This window comes from Haliotis rufescens, unplaced genomic scaffold (assembly GCF_023055435.1).
Source record: "Haliotis rufescens isolate VD_foot unplaced genomic scaffold, xgHalRufe1.0.p SCAF_10, whole genome shotgun sequence".
NCBI classification, from domain to species: Eukaryota; Metazoa; Mollusca; class Gastropoda; order Lepetellida; family Haliotidae; genus Haliotis; species Haliotis rufescens.
In genome coordinates, this window is record NW_025963780.1 from 23,985,898 (window position 1) to 24,007,781 (window position 21,884).

Consider the following 21,884-nt stretch of genomic DNA (forward strand, 5'->3'; position numbering starts at 1 on the left):
CGCTGTGTATAAGGCGAGTTTTTCGTACCTAAAATGAGGGGGTTAAGAAGGGGGGTTGTCTTATCCACGGAGTCGAAGATCTCACATTTTTTTCCACTGGCGATGTCAACCGGCATCCGATAGCCAGCCCAGCATTTGACAATAAAACTTCGCATTTCGTCCTAAATAACTGTTCCAATAACTATTTCCATACATAAACATGATTTGTATCTCTTTTCCTTGAATAAAGTTTAATAATTTCTGCAAATAAAGTTGAAATGACCCTTGCCTCGATGCAGATTGTCAAACCATCTGACACGGTAAAACAATATATTTATATATATGATGCAACTCTTAGGTGAAGTTGGTGAGTGAGTGAGTGAGTGAGTGAGTGAGTGAGTGAGTGAGTGAGTGAGTGAGTGAGTGAGTGAGTGAGTGAGTGAGCCAATGACGACCTGGGGACCTGTTTTAACCTGAAACCCTCATGGAGTCAATTTTTGGAGATGGATAAAACGTCAATGCCACAGAAAATTCATTCTCAATTATCTGCTGAAACAGATTCCATTTGGCGTAAAAGGCAAAATAGAGGTGAAAATGATGTGAATGGATCACTGAAAATCAGTGATGACACCAGGTGTTTGACAAAATGGATAAACATGTCCGACGAAAGCCCAAAGTTATGTAGGTTATAGATGTTTAACACATGCACAGGTATGATGCTCACAGATAAGGATAATAAAAACAGTTTCCAATGACAAGCAGATCCTGGTATGGCTAAGGGAGGCAACTCTTCAAAGTGAGTGGTAGTGCCTTAATACCATTCAACCACCAGTTGCGCTAGTGATTACATGACACAATCGAGACTACTTGAGCTTAATCATGGGAACCCATTTTAGAGATTTAATTTTAACAGATTGACCAAGCACAAACCCTCCAAAATCTGAGATTAATTCAAAATTGAATTTGTCTATCTGGTCTCATTTGGTCGAGGAGAAAAATAGAATAGATGCTTCTGTTCAAACTGCATCTGTTCATGTCTTCATCTGTTACTACAGTAAACTACGTTTATAACGAACACGCTTATAATGGACTGACGGATATAACAAACATTTTTTTTGGTCCTGTCAATTTGCTGTGTATATTCCGTACATTTGCTTATAACGAGCTACGGTTATAACAAATTAAAATTAGTGGTCCCTTTGAGTTTGTTATAACAGTAGTTTACTGTATAAGGGTAATGCTATTTTTCAGGGCATTATCATCTCCAGAAGCCCGAGGTCTTCCATTACCTGCCCGAAGAAGGAGGGCAGTTGAAAAGACCGAGGGCTTTTGCAAATGATAAAGCCCTGAAAAATAGTGTTACGATTATTATAGCTAAAATGGATAGAATTTTTTATCTAATAAACTTAATCAACAATATCGGTTTTGAAACATTTAGTGCAATCAACACGAATTTCACTGAACCACTTTTACAAATATGGAAACGTCATAGAACAAACCAGATGACGTCACTATTGAACGTGAGGTCACCTTTCCCTATCCTATGACGTCACCTAACAACGGACGTGATAATGACCAATTGTCAAGCAATATGAGGGCATTATCAAGTTACAGTGGCCCGCTCATTTCTGATAACATGCGGGCAGTTTAATGATAATTCTCTCCATAGCCATAATTAGCCATAATGACAACTATATAGTGGTATATCTGGTCAAACTCTGCAAGAAAACAAACCCTTCTCTTCCAAGAGAGTAAACCTCATTATGCTTTCGACCAACTGGCCTGATTTTTTTTAGGACAAAAATCTGTAAAATCCCCCAAAACCAAAATCTGGTCTTATGTTATCTAAACTAAATTCTTGTTCAGAAGAATGATCTCGACTGGTCACTCATTTCAAGTTCATGAAGAAGAGACCTGTGTTAAGTTAGACGAAAACAATGATTCCACTTCTGAAGCGAACTTGTGAGTGAGTGAGTGAGTTGGGTTTAACGCCGCTTTTAACAGTATTCCAGTTATATTGCGGCATGTCAGCTTAATGTGGGAGGAAAGCCTGAAGTGATGCAGGTCTCAGACATTTACCACTTCGGTGAAACCCACGAGCACGGGTATGGTGCTGACAAACCTAGAAACATAATCGGGGCGAACCAGGATTCTAACCTACAATCATAGGTTTCTGGCGTGCCCAAGGGATGCAACTCTGCACAGCGAATCGCGGCGCCTTAGACGACTGGGCCACCCGTGCCCCCAGTGAACTTGTGGTGGCGAATACGTCCAGGGTATTAATACCTGATACACAATACCTGGATAATCGAGGATCAAGTCAAACTGGTTTGTGAATAACAATTCTCTCATTATGAAATGAATATCCAGAAGTGAGAGGACTTTTTGTAGGATGTGACAATCAATTAACCAATCAGGCATTAAGACACGCATCTCCTAGCAACCATTGTTACTAAGTCAAACAGAAACATAATCCTTCATAATAGGAAGTGGGAAAATCCCAAACTGGTAATTTCAAAGCAATGGTGGTTTTTCTAGAAATGACAATAAAACTGGCGATTTGCTGAGGAAGGAAGTCCATTCATCGATAAGAGATATTGGTTTCAGTTTGATATGAATGCAAACCTTTGAAGTATCAGGTATCAAAGGCTCTGATAAGACATACAGGGTTGTTGTTTTAAAGGACAAGATTGCAATTTCATGGAAAAAATATTGGAAAATATTAAGTGTTCTTTTGCCAAATATTTCTACAATATTTCAATAGCAATTACATTGTTGGAAATAATATTTCATTCAGAGACACCAAATGCAAACATTTAAGGCTCACTAAATGGGGGTCAATTAAAATCAAATTAAATAAAAATGTAAAAATTGTAATACTGGTGAGGTACCGTGGGCTTAACACTACTTATGGTCATTGTTTTCTTTGATTAGGGGCTGGGGCGGTCGGGTAGCCTAGTGGTTAAAGCGTTCGCTAGTCAGGCTGAAGACCCGGGTTCGATTCCCGACATGGGTACAATGTGTGAAGCCCATTTCTGGTGTCCCCCGCCGTGATATTGCTGGAATATTGCTAAAAGCGGCGTAAAATCATACTCACTCACTCACTGATTAGGGGCTGACCATTTGATATTTTTGTGTGGAAGGGGACAGATGGGGTTTTGTTTCGAGATTAGATAGATTTTTCAGCTACAGCTCTAAATGGTTGGTCCCTTGGTATAACGCCACACAATATACCTTGAAATAATACCACACTATACACCATGATATAATGCCACATTATATACCTTGATTATATCCCTTGGTATAATGCCACACAATATACCTTGAAATAATACCACACTATACACCATGATATAATGCCACATTATATACCTTGATTATATCCCTCGGTATAATGCCACACAATATACCTTGAAATAATACCACACTATACACCATGATATAATGCCACATTATATACCTTGGTATAATGCCACACAATATACCTTGAAATAATACCACACTATACACCATGATATAATGCCACATTATATACCTTGATTATATCCCTTGGTATAATGCCACACAATATACCTTGAAATAACACCACACTATACACCATGATATAATGCCACATTATATACCTTGGTATAATGCCAAACAATATACCTTGAAATAATACCACACTATACAACATGATATAATGCCACATTATATACCTTGATATAATACCACACAATATACCTTGATTATATACCTTCATATAATTCCACACTATATACCTTGATATAATGTCACACAATATACCTTGATTATATCCCTTGGTATAATTCCACACAATATACCTTGAAATAATACCACACTATACACCATGATATAATGCCACATTATATACCTTGGTATAATGCCACACAATATACCTTGAAATAATACCACACTATACACCATGATATAATGCCACACTATATACCTTGATTATATCCCTTGGTATAATGCCACACAATATACCTTGAAATAACACCACACTATACACCATGATATAATGCCACATTATATACCTTGGTATAATGCCAAACAATATACCTTGAAATAATACCACACTATACACCATGATATAATGCCACACAATATACCTTGATTATATACCTTCATATAATTCCACACTATATACCTTGATATAATGCCACACAATATACCTTGATTATATACCTTCATATAATTCCACACTATATACCTTGATATAATGCCACACAATATACCTTGATTATATACCTTCATATAATTCCACACTATATACCTTGATATAATGTCACACAATATACCTTGATATATCGTCACACAATATACCTTGATATGCCACAATATATACCCAATATAATGCCACACAATTATACCTTCACATACTGCCACACAATATATCTGGATATATTGTCACACAATATACCTTGATATGTCACACAATTTACCTTGATATGTCACACAATATACCTTGATATAATGCCAAACAATATACCTTGATCTAATGCCACACAAAATGCCTTGATACAATGCCACATAATATACCTTGACATAATGCCACACAATATACCTTGATATAAAGTTACATAATATACCTTGATATAATGCCACAAAATATTCCTAGAAATAAAGTCACACTATATACCTTTACATTATGTCACAAAAAATACTTGGACAAAATGCCACAATATATACCTTGATATAATGTCACACAGTATGCCTTTATATATGTCACATGATTTACCTGATTTCAAATTCAATTTTAGTTCGTCTCAGAAATCCTCTGAATCTCACTCTGTTATTTCATAATTTCACTGTCATTTCACTTGAAATGTGTAACATCTGTAAATACAGTCCTCAAAATATCTCAGGGCCTGCAGGAAAACTGTCTAGTTCCTATGGAATAAACATTTTACTGTGGACCTAATGTGGACCTTGTATGAGTGCATTGAAATCTGGGCCACATTTCACCAACTGATGTCAGTCAAGGTTCAAGTACACAGTGGCAGCACTAAGTTCTCTCTGTAAATGTAAGCATTGTCTATCCTGGCTGAAGTGTGGCAGCTACGACTGGTCTAGCGCTAAGCACTCTCTGTGCATGTCCCAGACCTTCTGAAACACCTATGTCTATCCTGACTAAACTGTGGCAGCTACGACTGGTCTAGCGCTAAGCACTCTCTGTGCATGTCCCAGACCTTCTGAAACACCTATGTCTATCCTGACTAAACTGTGGCAGTTACGACTGGTCTAGCGCTAAACACTCTCTATGAATGTAACCATTGTCCATCTTGGCTGAAGTGTGGCAGCTACGACTGGTCTAGCGCTAAGCACTCTCTGTGAATGTCTCAGACCTTCTGAAACACCTATGTCTATCCTGACTAAACTGTGGCAGTTACGACTGGTCTAGCGCTAAACACTCTCTATGAATGTAACCATTGTCCATCTTGGCTGAAGTGTGGCAGCTACGACTGGTCTAGCGCTAAGCACTCTCTGTGAATGTCTCAGACCTTCTGGAACACCCATGTCTATCCTGACTAAACTGCGGCAGTTACGACTGGTCTAGCGCTAAACACTCTCTGTGAATGTAACCATTGTCCATCCTGGCTGAAGTGTGGCAGCTACGACAGCTCTATACTTAGTACTCTCTGTAAATGTCCCAGACCTTCTGAAACACCCATGTCCATCTTGGCTGAAGTGTGGCAGCTACAACAGGTCTAGCGCTAAGCACTCTCTGTGAATGTCTCAGACCTTCTGAAACACCCATGTCTATCCTGACTAAACTGTGGCAGTTATGACAGCTTAGCACTAAGCTTTCTCTCTGAATTCGCCCATCACCCTACAGACATCGGCAAGAATACACCAGCTCCTCATTAAAGCCAAGTACTTCTCTACCAATTAGGAAGGAACGTCCCAAGGCTAATATTTCCTAAATGACTCCTGTCATTCACATACTACTTTCTCATTTCTGATTAATTCTGACGATCTGGAGTTTCAGATGTGCAAATCATTTAATAGGACGTACATAATTCAGGTGAGAAAAGTCGAAACTTTGGCAACTGCTTGCTTGTCAGAGTAATCTTGCAATGGTCCCTTCACTAGAAGGCTTGTGTCTTGCTGATCAAATTGAGCAACAACTGTTCACCGTCACTGACATCTTTAGGGGGTTGTGCAAGCTCACACTGTACACAAATGAGACAGCTAGACATGGTTGCAACGTTACAGGGCCATCAGGCAGAGACTCGAAGTCTGAGAGACAAGGCTTGGGAAAAGGGCAGTACTGGCCAGTTTAATTCAAGTCATTCAAACACCAGTGTGTTCATCTGTTCAATCACATTTTGTAATGTGAGGTGAGGTGAAATGGGGTTTAACGTCGCGTCCAAGATTATTGCACTTATATAGCGACGTGCATGTACGTGTGTGTGTTTGTGTGGCTGCTTTTACTAGTCCGGACTGATGCCGATTTATAGTGCTAGCTCATTGAGATACCATGCCGCAGTTTAAAATGAAAACCTCACTCAGACACAGTATACTGACTCCGAGCCGACCAGTCCTTGTTTTAGCCCCTTAATGCCGAGCGCCAGGCAGGGTAACAACAAGTACCATCTTTAAACGTCTTTTGGTATGACGCTGTCGGGGATCGAACCCCGGACCTTCCGCTCTCCGGGCGGACGCTCTACCACTAGACCACGGAGGCGGTCTCCATTTTGTTATGTACATCAATCAGACATTTCAGAATCAGTTTAATTTCACAGGGACACTGTTTTCATTTTACACAATTTACAACAAATGCCACTCTGAAATTGGGCAATAGACATCACAAAACAATCTTATCATTATGGCTTATCTTATCAGTATGTTCAAGTATCCTGAGTTACAACCATCTTCTCGGTAAGACCTGGGCCCAGTTCCACAAAGCCATCTTAGCGCTTAGGTGATGGAAACTCCCATACTTTAACACTGGCTTACGACAATCATAGCGCTAAAATCGCTTTGTGGAACGGTGCCCTGGTCCCAGTTCCACAAAGCAATCTTAGAGCTACGACATAGTAAGTCTATGTTAAAGTATGGCATTTACGATCACCTTAGTGCTAAGATGGTTTTGTTGGACAGGGCCCTGGACATTGATCAGAAAGGCAGCGTGAATGTTGTTTTATGCCTCAGTCTGTAATATTCTATCATGGCAGCCTGGGAATGGTTAAGTCTGTACCAAGCATGAGCAACAATCCAAGTCACCAGAGTACAATGACACACAATTAGTCAGGTACTGGTCACCAAATCAAAGAGATCATCCAGCTCTCAAAGTAACCTAGTCAGGAGGCCATGCTCTGAATTGACGCTCAGTTCAAAAGGCTAAATACAATGTGGCCATGCTTTGTTGTTTGTTTGTTGTTTAAAGCCGCACTCAGCAATACTGTAAATTAATTGAGTTTGGACCAGACAATCCAGTGATTGACATCACGAGCATCGATCCACGCCATTGGGGTACAATGACATGCATCAACCAAGTCAGCGAGCCTGACCACCCGATCCTGTTAGTCGTCTCCTACGACAAGCATAGTCGCCTTTTACGACAAGCATGGGTTGCTGAAGACCTATTCTAACCCGGATTTTCACAGGTAAATGTGGCCATGTAATGTATAAACCTAGACTCAAAAGATGCTAATCACCGTTATTATTCCTCATCTCCATTGTATTGAACACTTAATGTCAAACAACCTGAACAAGCTGTTATTCCTATTGTTTATAACTTAGTCCATGTCAGCCTTGGCAATACAGTCAATTATTACTCAGGAATTTGAGTCGAGTTTATAGTGACACACAACATGAGCTTATGACATGTATGAGCATGTGTCTTTTATACGCTACATCTAGTCTTTATTTATTGTTAAGTATGTTTCTTACAGTTACAGATTCACGTAATTGGACTATGGTAGTTATATTTAGAATGCAAGGGCAGTAACTCGCACCGCACATACCATCTACGCATTGCGATGCGCATGTTCCTCGGTTGTTTTGTTCACAATCGTCATTGTTCTGTTTAACACCATTGTATTGAAGTTGAAGGGACCAACGTAAATAATTCGAGTTATCCGAGGTTTGACACAACCGAAATTGATGACAAAAGAAGGAATACACAGGGACCAAGATCTTTTGGAAATATCTACCTGCGTAAATAAAACTGGAATATATCACACTCTTCCTTGATGCTGTGTTCCATCAATCCCATACATCATATGCGACCCACCAGGAGAAAAGGCACCTCATGGTTGCTAGGATACAATTGTGCTGTGACGTCAGAAAGAAAGACGTTTGAGGTCAACTTACTTCTGTTAAAATCACCAAACGAGGGGACTGCACAAGAAGATAAAAACATTGTGTCAAAACATTTCAGCATACATGTCTACCTTCAATTGACATTATTTCTAAAAACTGCGATTATTACACAGTTATAAGCAGGGGTCCGGAAAATTTAAAATCCCAATCGGACATTTACATTTATGCCACGCCCCCTTCAAACAGCGTATTTTAGTACGACTTTTTACACACAAATTACAAGTTGTTACGTATTCATAATATGATGAATTATGAATTGTTTCAATTTAAATTGTTTAATTCACCGGACAATTAATAACAAATAATATCATTTTAGATATATATGGAAAACATACGTTTGTTTCTGTTATAATAACGATCTGTTAACGTTGTGAACGGTCTAATTAATATTCATGAGTCTGCTCAAGTGTACGCGTTGTAACATTTGGATCGAGACTATTATCCCATATTTGGTTATCACGTGACCTCACGGGAAAAGTTTTTTTTAAAACTAAAGATTATTTAAAAACAAGACAGATAATATAATCATAAATCCTAAACTATCGTTGATAGCAATAGTTATTTGAATACTTTTTCATCTGTACTTAATTTAAATGTCCGGTAAGCAATATTTTAAACCGGACATTTGAGATTCCCAATCGGACATGTCCGGCGCATATGACGGTTTCCGGACCCCTGGTTATAAGTCTGAAAATAGGACTTTGCAGAAAATTAGTCAAAATGTTTGATGCTACGTAACAATTCTCTGTAACAAATATGAATTGACGGTTATGGATTGTATTTCTGGGGTCCTAAAATACTGTTGTTTTGAAATATAATACTAAGTCAAAATGTGATTTTTTACCCATAAGGTGCATATCAATCCCTGCACATAATAACACTGTTATGCAAGCACACCATGCTCGTCAGTGACCATCGTAAGTCTACCTTACAGAAGGTGGTCATGGCAGTCAAACCAACATGCCCAGGGCCCCGTTCCACAAAGCGATCTTAGCGCTAAGTCAATCGTAACTCCCATTCTTTAACACTGACTTACGACAATCGTAGCGCTAAGATCGCTTTGTGGAACGGGGCCCAGGGCTGTTCCACAAAGCGACCTTAGCGCTGCGACTGTCGTAAGCCCATGTTGAAGATTGGGACTTACGATCACCTTAGTGCTAAGATCGCTTTGAGGAACGGGGCCCAGGAACCTGTTCCACAAAGTGATCTTAGTGCTAAGTTGGTTGTAACGCCCATACTTTATCATAGGCTTATGATAACATAGTGCTAGGATTGCCATGTGGAACAAGACCCAGGGCCCTAAAATTGTTCCGGAATCATCATCAACTCAACGAATGTGTTGTGGTCATCACACGTCTGACCTCTGACCCTCTGGTATTGACCAGCTTGGTTGACTATATCGAATTTGTAATGACATACTACTTGTCTCAAAGCTGAATTCGTCTTCATCAATATTTGTGGAAGTTATTGTCCCAAACCAAGCATCACACAATTTCGGCCTGGCCATGTGATCTCTGACCTCCACAGTGAATATATATTTGCCTGGTTACCGAAAGTGACCTGTATGCAATGAATGATTGATCAATGATTGATCAATATTTGCTCAATTTATCATCCCAAAACCAAAGATGGTCACAAGATGACTGATGACTAACCAGCGTGTATGCCTACCTTGAAGTGTAGTGACATCAATGTATACAAAATCACAATGAAAACTCATAATCAACTCAAAATCAGAAAAAGATGTTATTAGGTGCTCAAGTCGATCTCTAAAAAATGAGATGTTATTAGGTGCTCAAGTCCATCACCAAAAAATGAGATGTCTCTATGCACAGTTTTTCTTTAAACCAACACAATTACTACTTAAAAGAGGTATCTCCATACATTGTCATTACCTGGCTCGATACCATTAATGTCTGTTCTGTCATGAACCACATAAAGAACTTAATAGATTTTCATCCCGACTCACTACAAAAGAAAATCACCAGTACCACTCTTTCTTCAAGTAATGAATACACCTAGACGTGCACAAGTCTCTAAGGAGTGAGTGAGTGAGTTGGGTTTTACGCCACTTATGACAGTATTCCAGCTATATCACAGCATGTCACTTTAATGTTTGAAGAAGCCCAATGTGATGCAGGTTTACCACTAATTCCCAGGAGCTTTGAAGATCCAGGGTAGAAAAGGTCTTCGGCAACCCATGCTTGCCGTAAAAGGCGACTATGCTTGTCGTAAGAGGCGACTAATGGCATCGGGTGGTCAGGCTCGCTGACTTGGTTGATGCATGTCATTGTATTCCAATTGCGTAGATCGATGTTCATGATGTCAATCACTGGATTGTCAGACCCAGATTATTTACAGACTGCCATCATAAAGCCGGAATATTGGTGAGTGCAACATTAAACAACAAACAAACAAATTCCCAGATTACATAAATAATGTAGTTCCTATAAAAGACTGGCATCCTAAGATACTGTTGGCTTACCTAGACTTGCCTATTATAAGGACAGATTTATTTTAAGTCCATGGACTTATCATTCAGTACAGTCTTGGAGCAAGGCTAGAGAACACTTTATACACAGTCTTACCAGCTTGTATGTTTCATGGGAATCACATCCCTTGACAGCGAGGTGATGTACTGGTACACACATGCCTTCAACAGTATATTTGAAACAAATTACCAAAAATAAAATTCCTCCCAACACACAGTTTTGGAAAATTTGGATGATTATCTAATAAATATTTATTGTGGCCTACTGGAATTTAGTGTTTCCTGTACTAGAAGAAAGAAAAAATCCATGCATTCGTCACCACGCGCCCCTTTCCGTAACCTGCAAGAAGACTTGTCCCCCTATCGATGAATGTTATGTGCGAAAATATGACAAACCAATCAGAATGCCCATATGACTTCAAGTTCCTCGTCAAAGAATCCCTAAGAAATAATTTTTGATTTTACATATGTCTTGTATCTAAAGTTATACACAGTTAAATGTGTTCAATCATACTGTATAATTCTGCACGCCCCGATGTGCTTTAAATTGCATCTGAAATATATATAATATATGGGGGAAAATATGTGAACCATCACGCAACGAGTTGACAATTGTTTCAGGTATGCCCATTTGTGTTAAGACGGAGCCCGGTCACAAAAATGGCCATGAGAAGGGGCACGAGTCGCTATACAGCTTGTGAGTTGGTCACGAATGGAGGAAATCCATGAGAAGGTACACCATGTTCATAATGGTCTTTCAACTCAAGTCATGTGTTGTTTAACAATGAGTCTGTACTCACTGCACTTGTGCTGACAAATCAAGCTTGAAAATCACTGAATATGGTATGAGTTGTTTACAAATTGTGACTGTTACCCTTCTCGCACCTCAAAAGACTGCGTGGGTTGTATACTCCCCAGGGAGCCGAGAATGAAAATCGAGTGCACACTGATCCGTTGACGGAGGTAATAATGTTGTGCTTCGAGCAAACTCCATGGTGTGGAACTGACATATTATAATCTACATTATAATTATTTGTATTTTTATCATGATTATGATTATTATTATCATTACAAATTAATGCCTGTTTTTGGAAACACCCCTATTTGCTACTTCAACTTATTATCATTATACTTTTACTCAAATCAGGCAGGGTGATCGAAATAAAAACAAAATTTTAAGAATGAGTGAGTGAGTGAGTGTGTATGGTTTTACGCCGCTTTAAGCAATATTCCAGCAATATCACGGCGGGGGACACCAGAAATGGGCTTCACACATTGTACCCATGTCGGGAATCGAACCCAGGTCTTCGGCGTGACAAGCGAACGCTTTAACCACTCGGCTACCTGACCGCCCCTTTAAGAATGAACTAATACACAGCTTTCAAATGGCTGTGTGCAAATACAGGATTCAGCAAGGGAACCAGGCCATGTTTATGCAGAGGATAAAAAATGAAAAGTCAAAGGTCACCGCCCTGATGTTCGGACAGATGGACACACAGACAAATCTCCCCGCCCTGCTTCATGACGGGATAATAATAATAATAATAATAATAATAATAATAATAATAATTTACAGATTAAAATAAACAAATCCTCATTGCTGCATTTATTTATTTTATTCTGTAAATAATAATAACAACAAGGCCCACATACAGCCTCTAAAGTATCCAGCCCAACAAACCTGATCTTGTCCTTTTTAATAAATCCATTGAACTCATTTATGTCATTGAATTTTTTGTCCCTTTTGACACTAATGTGATTGACAAGATTCAGGAAAAACATGGCAAATATGCAGACTTCGCGTTCGAAATGTCACGCTTGCATCCCAAGAACAAAGTTGTCCGACTCCCGAACTTCTCGGTGCCTTAGGTTTGGTACCTCCCAATCTGTTGACTGACATTGGGAGAGACCTGGGTTTGCTACCAGGAATACAGCCCTTCTGACAATCTGGGTAATGCAGAAGGCTGCAGGGTTGGGGAGTCTCCACATTCTCCGAAAACTTCTGGTTGGGTTTGACTAGGCAGCGCTTCCTGGGAGAAGTCCCATTTTCGCTGTCTGGGCTGCGTGTAGAGGGGGGCAAGGGCCCTGAGCTGATGATGAGCCTGACTGTGCCAGGATCACCCATACCCTCTTTGCTGCATTTTTTATTTTAATCTGTACATAATAATAATTATAACAATAATAACAATAATAATAATAATAATAATACAAAAAAATCAATAAAAAAAATCTTAAAGCATGCTCAAAGGTACATAATTTGGAAATGAATGAAAAAGACTTCACTTACGAACACAAATGGCGTCTAAAGTCCATGTAACTACAGACAACACCAGGTAGGTACATAACCCCTTACGTTTAACCTCCTTGTGTGTATTCACTCACCTTCAACTGATATCTATGTTTGCGAAACTTATCATGCTAATGCATATGACCCCGAAACAGCCCATGGTGACACACGTGTAGTGAAAACATCCCAAAATACACATTCAATATTTCAGTGTAACGTTCACACAAGTCACATAGGCTAACAGAACCAGGATAAAGGGAGGGTATTGAACATTTTGAATATATTCAAATTAATTTCACTTTCATAAACATGAGATGTATGTATTTGTGAATGTCCCATTTGACTTCTATGTACTCTTGTTTGTTTGTTTGTTGCTTAATGCCGCACTTAGCAATATTCTAGCTATTAAATAATCGAGTCCGGACCAGATGTCCAGTGATTGAACACAAGAGTCATCAGAAAGATGACATATCCCCCCGGCAGCTGTCTGTAAAGTAACAACAAATAAATGTGCTATTCTGTATTCTGTGTGTTTTTTTTATGCAAACAAATGACAAATTACAAGAAACAATGACTACAGCGTACAGTCACGAAGTCATCTATATCCCCCGCCCATTTAACACGTTATGGTCCCAAAGCAGGTAAGTGACCCAACATTTCTTTTAGCCCATTTCAAAATAGCTGCAATGGAAATTCTAAAATAAACATTTCTAAAACTTATTAACTTCCTTAATATCAAATGGCACCAATTCAGTATGTGCAATGTTTGGCAAGGAAATATTTAACAGGTTATTTGTTTTACTCCATAAGTGAACCCACCCTATATTAAAACTTAAATCCATCTTGTTGCCATGGGAACATGCAAAGTTTTGTTAGAAAGTTTTTAAAAAGGTTTTGAGTTATGCTCCGGCAACGAACTCTACCCTTGAGAACCTAAGTCCAACTTGTTGCCATGGAAACGTAAAAAAAGAAATTGATAAAATTCCTAAATAGCAAAAGGCACAACTTCAGTGTGAGACTGATGGATTTGCCAAGTTTCGATCAAATACACTGAATGGTTTTCGAATTCTGCCCCGGAAATAAACCCCATCCCCAATTGAGTCTGTGTCAAACTTCATTCCATAAAAATTAGAAAAATCCCAAAATATCAAAAGGGGCCACTTCAGTATGTGCCTGATAGATTTGCCAAGTTTCGATCAAATACACTGAATGGTTTTGGAATTCTGCCCCGGAAAAGGAAATGATTACGGACGGACAGATGGACGGACAGACAGACTGTCTGATCGCTATATCCCCCCGCATTATATGCCGGGGGGATAAAAATGAACTCGTGACCACGCAATTGGGATACGATGACCTGCATCAACCAAGTCAGCGAGCCTGACCACCCGATCCCGTTAGTCGTCTCTTATGACAAGCATTGTCACCTTTTACGTATTCTAACCTGGATCTTCACAGTTCTGTTCTATATAACCTTAACAAGAGATTAATTTGGCCCTGGGGTGGAGTCAAGTGTTAGCTTGTTGCACTGAAGGCCTGGGTTCAATTCCCCACATGGGTACAATATGTGAAGCCTATTGCTGGTGTCCCTCACCATGATCTTGGTCACACACTGCTTAAAATGGTGTCGTGAGTATAGTTTTATGCCACTTTTAGTAATGTTGCAGCAATATCATTGGGGGGGGGGGGGAGAGAGAGAGACACCAGACACCAGAAAAGGGTTCACACATTGTACCCATGTGGGAAATTGAAACCGGATCCTCGGCCAGAGAGCAAATGCTATAACCACTAGGCTATAAAACCGCCCATAAAACTGGTGTACAACCCAACACATAACACAATAAATGGTTTAACGTCACGTTCAAGATTATTGCAGTTATATAGTGACATGCATGTAAGTGTTTGTGTGTGTGTGTGACTGCTTGTACTAGTCTGGACTGATGCCGATTTTATAATGCTAGCCCACAGAGATACCATGCCGCAGTTTAACATGAATACCCCACTCAGACACAGTTTGCTGACTCAAAGCCGACCAGTCCTTGTTTTAGCCCCTTAATGCTGAGTGCCAGACAGGGTAACAACAAGTACCATCTTTTAACATCTTTTGCTATGAAATGGCCAGGGACAAATTTGGCAATAATATTCTCTATCATGATGTCCTGCATAACATGTTTTGGTCTGGATCAGGCAAACTACACTGTTAAGAAACTAAACCAGCTGAGGTTTGAAGAGAGGGCGAATGTAGCTTTATGCTACAGTCAGATAGTTTCAGCGGTGGACAATAAATAATCAAGCCTGAGAGAAGCAAGGGGACCAGTGGTTGACAGCATGAAGTACAATACACATCGTTTGGGTAGTGACACCCAATCAACTAATAATCACCATGGTAACCAACTGACCCTCAATACCGAAGTGTTCCAACCATCACGGGATTAGTACTTGGGACCTATGCTCAAGGGAACAAGCATAGGGACCTCGGGACCTCAAAATAAACAATTCTCTAACCACATCCATCTAATAAATATTACAGTGAGTGAGTGAGTTAGCATGGTTTTACGCCGCTTTTAGCAATATACCAGCAATATCATGGCGGGGGGACACCAGAAATGGGCTTCACACATTGTATCCATGTAGGGAATCGAACCTGGGTCTTTGGCGTGACGAGCGAATGCTTTAACTGCTAGGCTACCTGACCGCCCCAATAAATATTACAGCCACACTGATCAACAAAGGTTGTTGTTGCTTTCGGGGCGGTCGGGTAGCCTAGTGGTTAAAGCGTTCGCTCGTCACGCCGAAGACCCGGGTTCGATTCCCGACATGGGTACAATGTGTGAAGCCCATTTCTGGTGTGCCCCGCCGTGATATTGCTGGAATATTGCTAAAAGCGGCGTAAAACCATACTCACTCACTCACTGTTGTTGCTTTCGGTGTTTAAGAGGTCGCCTTCTGCCTTAGCAATTTGAGCCTCTTTGGGACTCATGTGTGTGAGTAGGGTACATATGTCTCTTGTGAGTTTAAGTACTGATAAAATTTCTGTTTTTGCACTGATAAGATTTCTATTTTCGATATTGATCGGATTTCATTTTTATATCTTTGGCTGCTTTGTCTATAGACATATAGGTGAAACAGATTCATATTTAAAAACACTTCCTGGTTCGGCTACATCATTATCATCATAAAATACAAAACATCAAACAAAATACAAATATATACATCTATTGCAGCACGAGACTCACCCACAAGACTAAGACTGCAACACAATTGTCAGAATACAGTGCATAGTACTTACACCAGTAATCTTGGCAAATCAGGCAATGGCAATTCCAATCCACATGCTATCACACCAATTACTATAGAAAGTTGTGACCATGAAATCCGATGCCTTGTTTTGTTTGGACAATACCTAGCAGCTACCACTCCAGTAAAGCTTGCATGCTGTTCAATCTTATCTTGAATGAGATGACATGTTTTACAAGCCATTAGGTCTAACCATGTGGTTAGATTGACGTGCAAGTGAGTGTAAACATTACATCATGTATCTGGGTCACGGCTCACTGCCGATGTGGAGAACACAGTGTTTGTGTCCAGAACGCATGAATGACTAGTATCCCGGTATGCACATTAATAGACTTCTAGTCTGGCGACATGACTGGAAATTATGTCATAAATGTTTTTGTACACAAATCCTAAGCAAATCTAGATCAAACGAGTGAGTGAGTGAGTGAGTGAGTGAGTGAGTGAGTGAGTGTGTGTGTGAGTGAGTGAGTGGTTGTTTTGTTTAATGCCGCACTCAGCAATATTCCAGCTATATGATGGCGGTCTGTAAATAATCGAGTCTGGACCAGACAATCCAGTGATTAATATCATGAGCATCAATCCACTTAATTGGGATCGATGACATGCATTAACCAAGTCAGCGAGCCTGACCAACTGATCCCGTTAGTCGCCTTTTACGACAAGCATAGTCGCCTTTTACGGCAAGCATGGGTTGCTGAAGACCTATTCTACCCCGGAATCTTCAGGAGTGAGTGAGTGAGTGAGTAGGGTTTAAGGCCGCTTATAACAGTATTACAGTTATATCACGGTGTGTCAACTCAATGTAGGAGGAAAGCCCAAAGTGATGCAGGTCTCAGACGTTTACCACTTCGGTGAAACCCACGAGCACGGGTATGGTGCTGACAAACCTAGAAACATAATTTGGGGCAAATCGGGATTCGAACCCACAATCACAGGTTTCTGGCGCGCCAAAGGGACACAACTCTGCACAGCAAATCACTGCGCCTTATACGACTGGGCCACCCGTGCCCCCTAACTAGCAAATGAGTGAGTTGGGTTTGACACTGTCTAACATTATTCCAGTTATTTCAGCTTCATGTGGGAGGAAATATATAAGGGAGAGATTCGGATTTGAACCGATAATAGGTTATCCTGGCGTGCCCAAGGTACGCAACTCTGCACACTGCACAATGCACAATGAATTGGACTGGGGGGTGAGGTTTGATTGGTCACATGTATTTCTTGATGTCCCAAAATGAATTATTGAAATAAAAAAGGGAATAAATAGTATACCAGCTCCTCATAAGAGCCCATAGCCATGAATCTGAAACTCCTGTCTTCTGATTTTCCCGGTTAGATATACCGGCCTGCAGGGATTCATGGGGAGAGTCTATAGGCCCCCGGTGCCCTGTTATTTTGAGTGAAAGGGCTGATGTTCTGTAGCCAGCAATATAACACTTTTATCACCACAGTCTGTAAAACGATCAAGTCTTTTACTAGAGCCATGAAACTTTTATGGATAACATATGTGTTTCTGTTACAAAAAGCCTATGCATTTAAAACTTCCAATTTTCTAAATGCCTATCAAAGACTTAATCAAGGCCGATATTCCCATATTGATACACCTTGGGTCCAATAAAGAATGAGTGAGTGAGTCTGGTTTTACGCACTTTGAACAGTATCACAGCATGTCAGCTTTAATGTGAGTTGGTTGGTTGGTTGGTTGTTTAACGCCGCGCTTAGCAATATTCCAGCTATATGACAGCAGTCTGTAAATAATCCAGTCTGGACCAGGCAATCCAGTGATTAATATCATGAGCATCAATCCACGCAATTGGTATTGATGACATGCATCAACCATGTCAGCGAGCCTGACCACCCGATCCTGTTAGTCGCCTTTTACGACAAGCATAGTCACCTTTTAAGGCAAGCATGGGTTGCTGAAGACCTATTCTATCCCGGAATCTTCACGGGTCGCTTTAATGTGAGAGGAAAACCTGAAGTGATGCATGTTTCAGGACAAACCTGGAAACATAATCTGTCCGAACAGGGATTTGAACCCACGATTGTATGTTTCTGGCGTGCCCAAGGGATGCAACTCTGCACAGCAAATTGCGGCTGTTTAGACAACTGGGCCATCTGTGCCCCTAGTAACGAATGAGTGAGTTGGGCCTAACACCGCTGGCTGGAAAGCTAATTTGGCACAGGTTGTTTGTTGGTTTGTCGTTTAATGCCGCACACAGCAATATTCCAGCTATATGATGACGGTCTGTACATAATCAAGTCTGGACGAGACAATCCAGTGATTGACATCATGAACATCGATCCCACGGCACAGGTTGTAGTTGTTGCCCACTTTGGTGCATGAAACCCTCAAGCAAGGGTGCTGACAAACCAAGGATCATAATCAGAACGAAACAGGGATTCAAACCAACAATCACTGGATCCTAGGGCTACCAAGGCATATAACTCTGCACAGCGAATAAAACCACTTGCCTCACCTGGTCATGTCATAGGGCAGAAAACATATTTGATAAGTACCGGTACTTCTATATATTCTTGATCAGATGATCTAATCTGATGAGTGTAACTGCCAGAAAGCTTATCATGTGTGCAGCAGTCTACTATAGAATTTACACCCCCATTCATACACTCCCATCCTACAGATTAAATGCTAACCCCTGAGGCAAGATTGTTTGACTAACCCTAAAGACGTTTATAAGGGGGTGAATTAAAAGCTTCCCTAATTAGGACAACTCTGTTTGCACTAATCCCAAAAGAGGTCGTAAAGGAAGATGAGAACAGTGATGGAGACCACAGGGTTAAATGAGCTCCTGTGAGGAAAGCGAGTGAATGTTGTTTTGTGAAAAAGTGCGCAATATTTCAGCTTTATCACTGTTATCTGTAAATAATGAAGTCAGGGCGAGGAAAACATTTGATTAACTGTGGCTACATATCTCCTCATCCGTAACACACATCCCCTTCAAATTACCTTCAACAATTAAAAGAGTTTTTCTATATTTCACAACTGGAGGCTTAGAGTCTGATCGTTCTGTTAGAAAAGTCTGTCATAATGTAGGATTTACAGTAGCCAGACTCCCAGTCCCTAGACACTAATACAAATGACTCCAACTCAAGTCAAGAATGACTTGACCGCCTCCGTGATCTAGCGGTAGTGTGTCCACAGACACACACACATGTCCATGCTCGTCACTATATACCTTATACGTGGAATAATCTTGGACGTGACGTTAAACCCCATTTCACTTCACCTCACCTCGAATGATTTGGGAAACGATCATATGCATCAACCAAGTCAGCGAACCTGACCACCTGATCCCGTTATATGCCTCTTACGACAAGCAAGTCGCCTCTTTGGGTTACGGAAGACCTAATCTACTCCAGCTCTTCACGGAAGTTATACATAGAAGTTTGGGATTTATGGAAATAAGGATGGGGAGGTGTGGGTAACATTTTATCAGGTGTACAGAAAAGACATCCTTACTTCCTTCTGGACTCCTTCCTTGTCGACTTTTACCATCTCCAGCAGCCCCATCACACATCTACACCTTGTCTTGGTATGTTGTCTCAACACACTGTCCAACAGACGCCACCGTCACACATCTACACCTAGTCCTGGTGTGTTGTCTAAACACACTGTCCAACAGACGCCACCGTCACACATCTACACCTAGTCCTGGTGTGTTGTCTCAACACACTGTCCAACAGACGCCACCGTCACACATCTACACCTTGTCTTGGTATATTGTCTCAACACCCTGTCCAACAGACGCCACTGTCACACATCTACACCTTGTCTTGGTATATTGTCTCAACACACTGTCCAACAGACGCCACTGTCACACATCTACACCTAGTCCAGGTGTGTTGTCTAAACAGGCTGTCCAACAGGTGCCACCATCACACATCTACACCTTGTCCTGGTATGTTGTCTAAACAGGCTGTCCAACAGCCGCCACCGTCACACATCTACACCTAGTCTTGGTATGTTGTCTCAACACACTGTCCAACAGACGCCACCATCACACATCTACACCTTGTCCTGGTATGTTGTCTCAACACACTGTCCAACAGACGCCACTGTCACACATCTACACCTAGTCCAGGTGTGTTGTCTAAACAGGCTGTCCAACAGGTGCCACCATCACACATCTACACCTTGTCTTGGTATGTTGTCTAAACTGGCTGTCCAACAGACGCTACCATCACACATCTACACCTAGTCTTGGTATATTGTCTCAACACACTGTCCAACAGACGCTACCAGCACACATCTACACCTAGTCCTGGTGTGTTGTCTAAACAGGCTGTCCAACAGATGCTACCAGCACCAGGCAGGAAGTAAACATTGACCAACTGCCCCAACCTGATGTAGCCATGACGTAAGCTGTTAAGGTCCAGCTGGGGACCATGTGTAACATCACTGTGGCTAGCAGTCTTTCCTGTTTGATGAGAGGATTAACTGTAGTGGCAGTATCCTACACCATCTGTCTCTCTGTAATTAGGTTCGAATTGGTCTTCGGCAGCCCATGCTTGTCATAATAGGTGACAAACGAGTCAGCAAGAACGGATAGTCAAGTCCACACTTGATAATTACAGACCACCGTCATACAGCTGGAATATTGCAGAGTGGAGCGCAGAGTTAAACCATGGACTTGTATAATATAGGTCCGTGGTTAAACAAAGAAAACATGACGACCACAAAGCTACCCCACAGCTTCAGTGAAAGAAAACCTGACGACCAAAAAGTTACCCATCAGCTCCAGTGACTGGGAGACCCATGAAGATCTGGGTTAGAAAAGTCTTCAGCAACCCATGCTTGCCGTAAAAGGTGACTATGCTTGTCGTAAGAGGGAACTAATGGGATCGAGTGGTCAGGCTCGCTGACTTGGTTGATGCATGTCATCGTATCCCAATTACGTGGATCGATGCTCATGATGTCAATCACTGGATTGTCTGGTCCAGACTCGATTATCTACAGACCGCCGTCATATAGCTGGAATATTGCTGAGTGCGGCGTTAAACAACCAACCAACCAGTGACTGTCTACATCACAATGAACTATGACAACCCAAGTCACTGAACCTGACCACTCAATACTCTTGGTCGGTTCTTATGACAAACATGACTAACTGGCTATCTATTCTCCCAGAATCATGATGTGACAATGATATTCCAGCGAAACACAAAGAATGAGAAACACATAGCCCTATGTAAAGTTCCATACCCACCCCTTAAAGGTAACTAATTGTGTTGTCTGGTTCGTCATTGCCACAACAGGTACGACAGAAATGTACCCCGGGTACAAGTCAATGTACACCAACCAAAACACAACACATGGTGCACTTGCAACCGAACCTACAGACTTGACTATTTATATACCGCCCTCATATAGCTGGAATATTGCTGAGAGCGTTGTAAAACAACAACAAACAAACAAAACACAAACAGACAGGAAAAGCCCTGGTTTTAATGTTTCACATACTGTATATCTTATTC

At 40.9% G+C, this 21,884-nt stretch overlaps 1 protein-coding gene across 7 annotated transcripts in view; it reads right to left on the bottom strand.

The window, feature by feature from the left end:
- Window positions 1–21,884, bottom strand: part of LOC124130871 (RYamide receptor-like) — a 258,818-nt gene that overhangs the window by 41,555 nt on the left and 195,379 nt on the right. Inside the window, exon 1 of one of the 7 annotated variants that reach the window (XM_046493915.2) lies at window positions 16,378–16,554. The exons of the other annotated variants lie outside the window; for them this stretch is intronic. The gene's annotated coding sequence lies outside the window, so the exon portion shown is untranslated. Of the gene's footprint in view, window positions 1–16,377; window positions 16,555–21,884 lie in introns of those variants that run through there. 7 annotated transcript variants of the gene reach the window in all.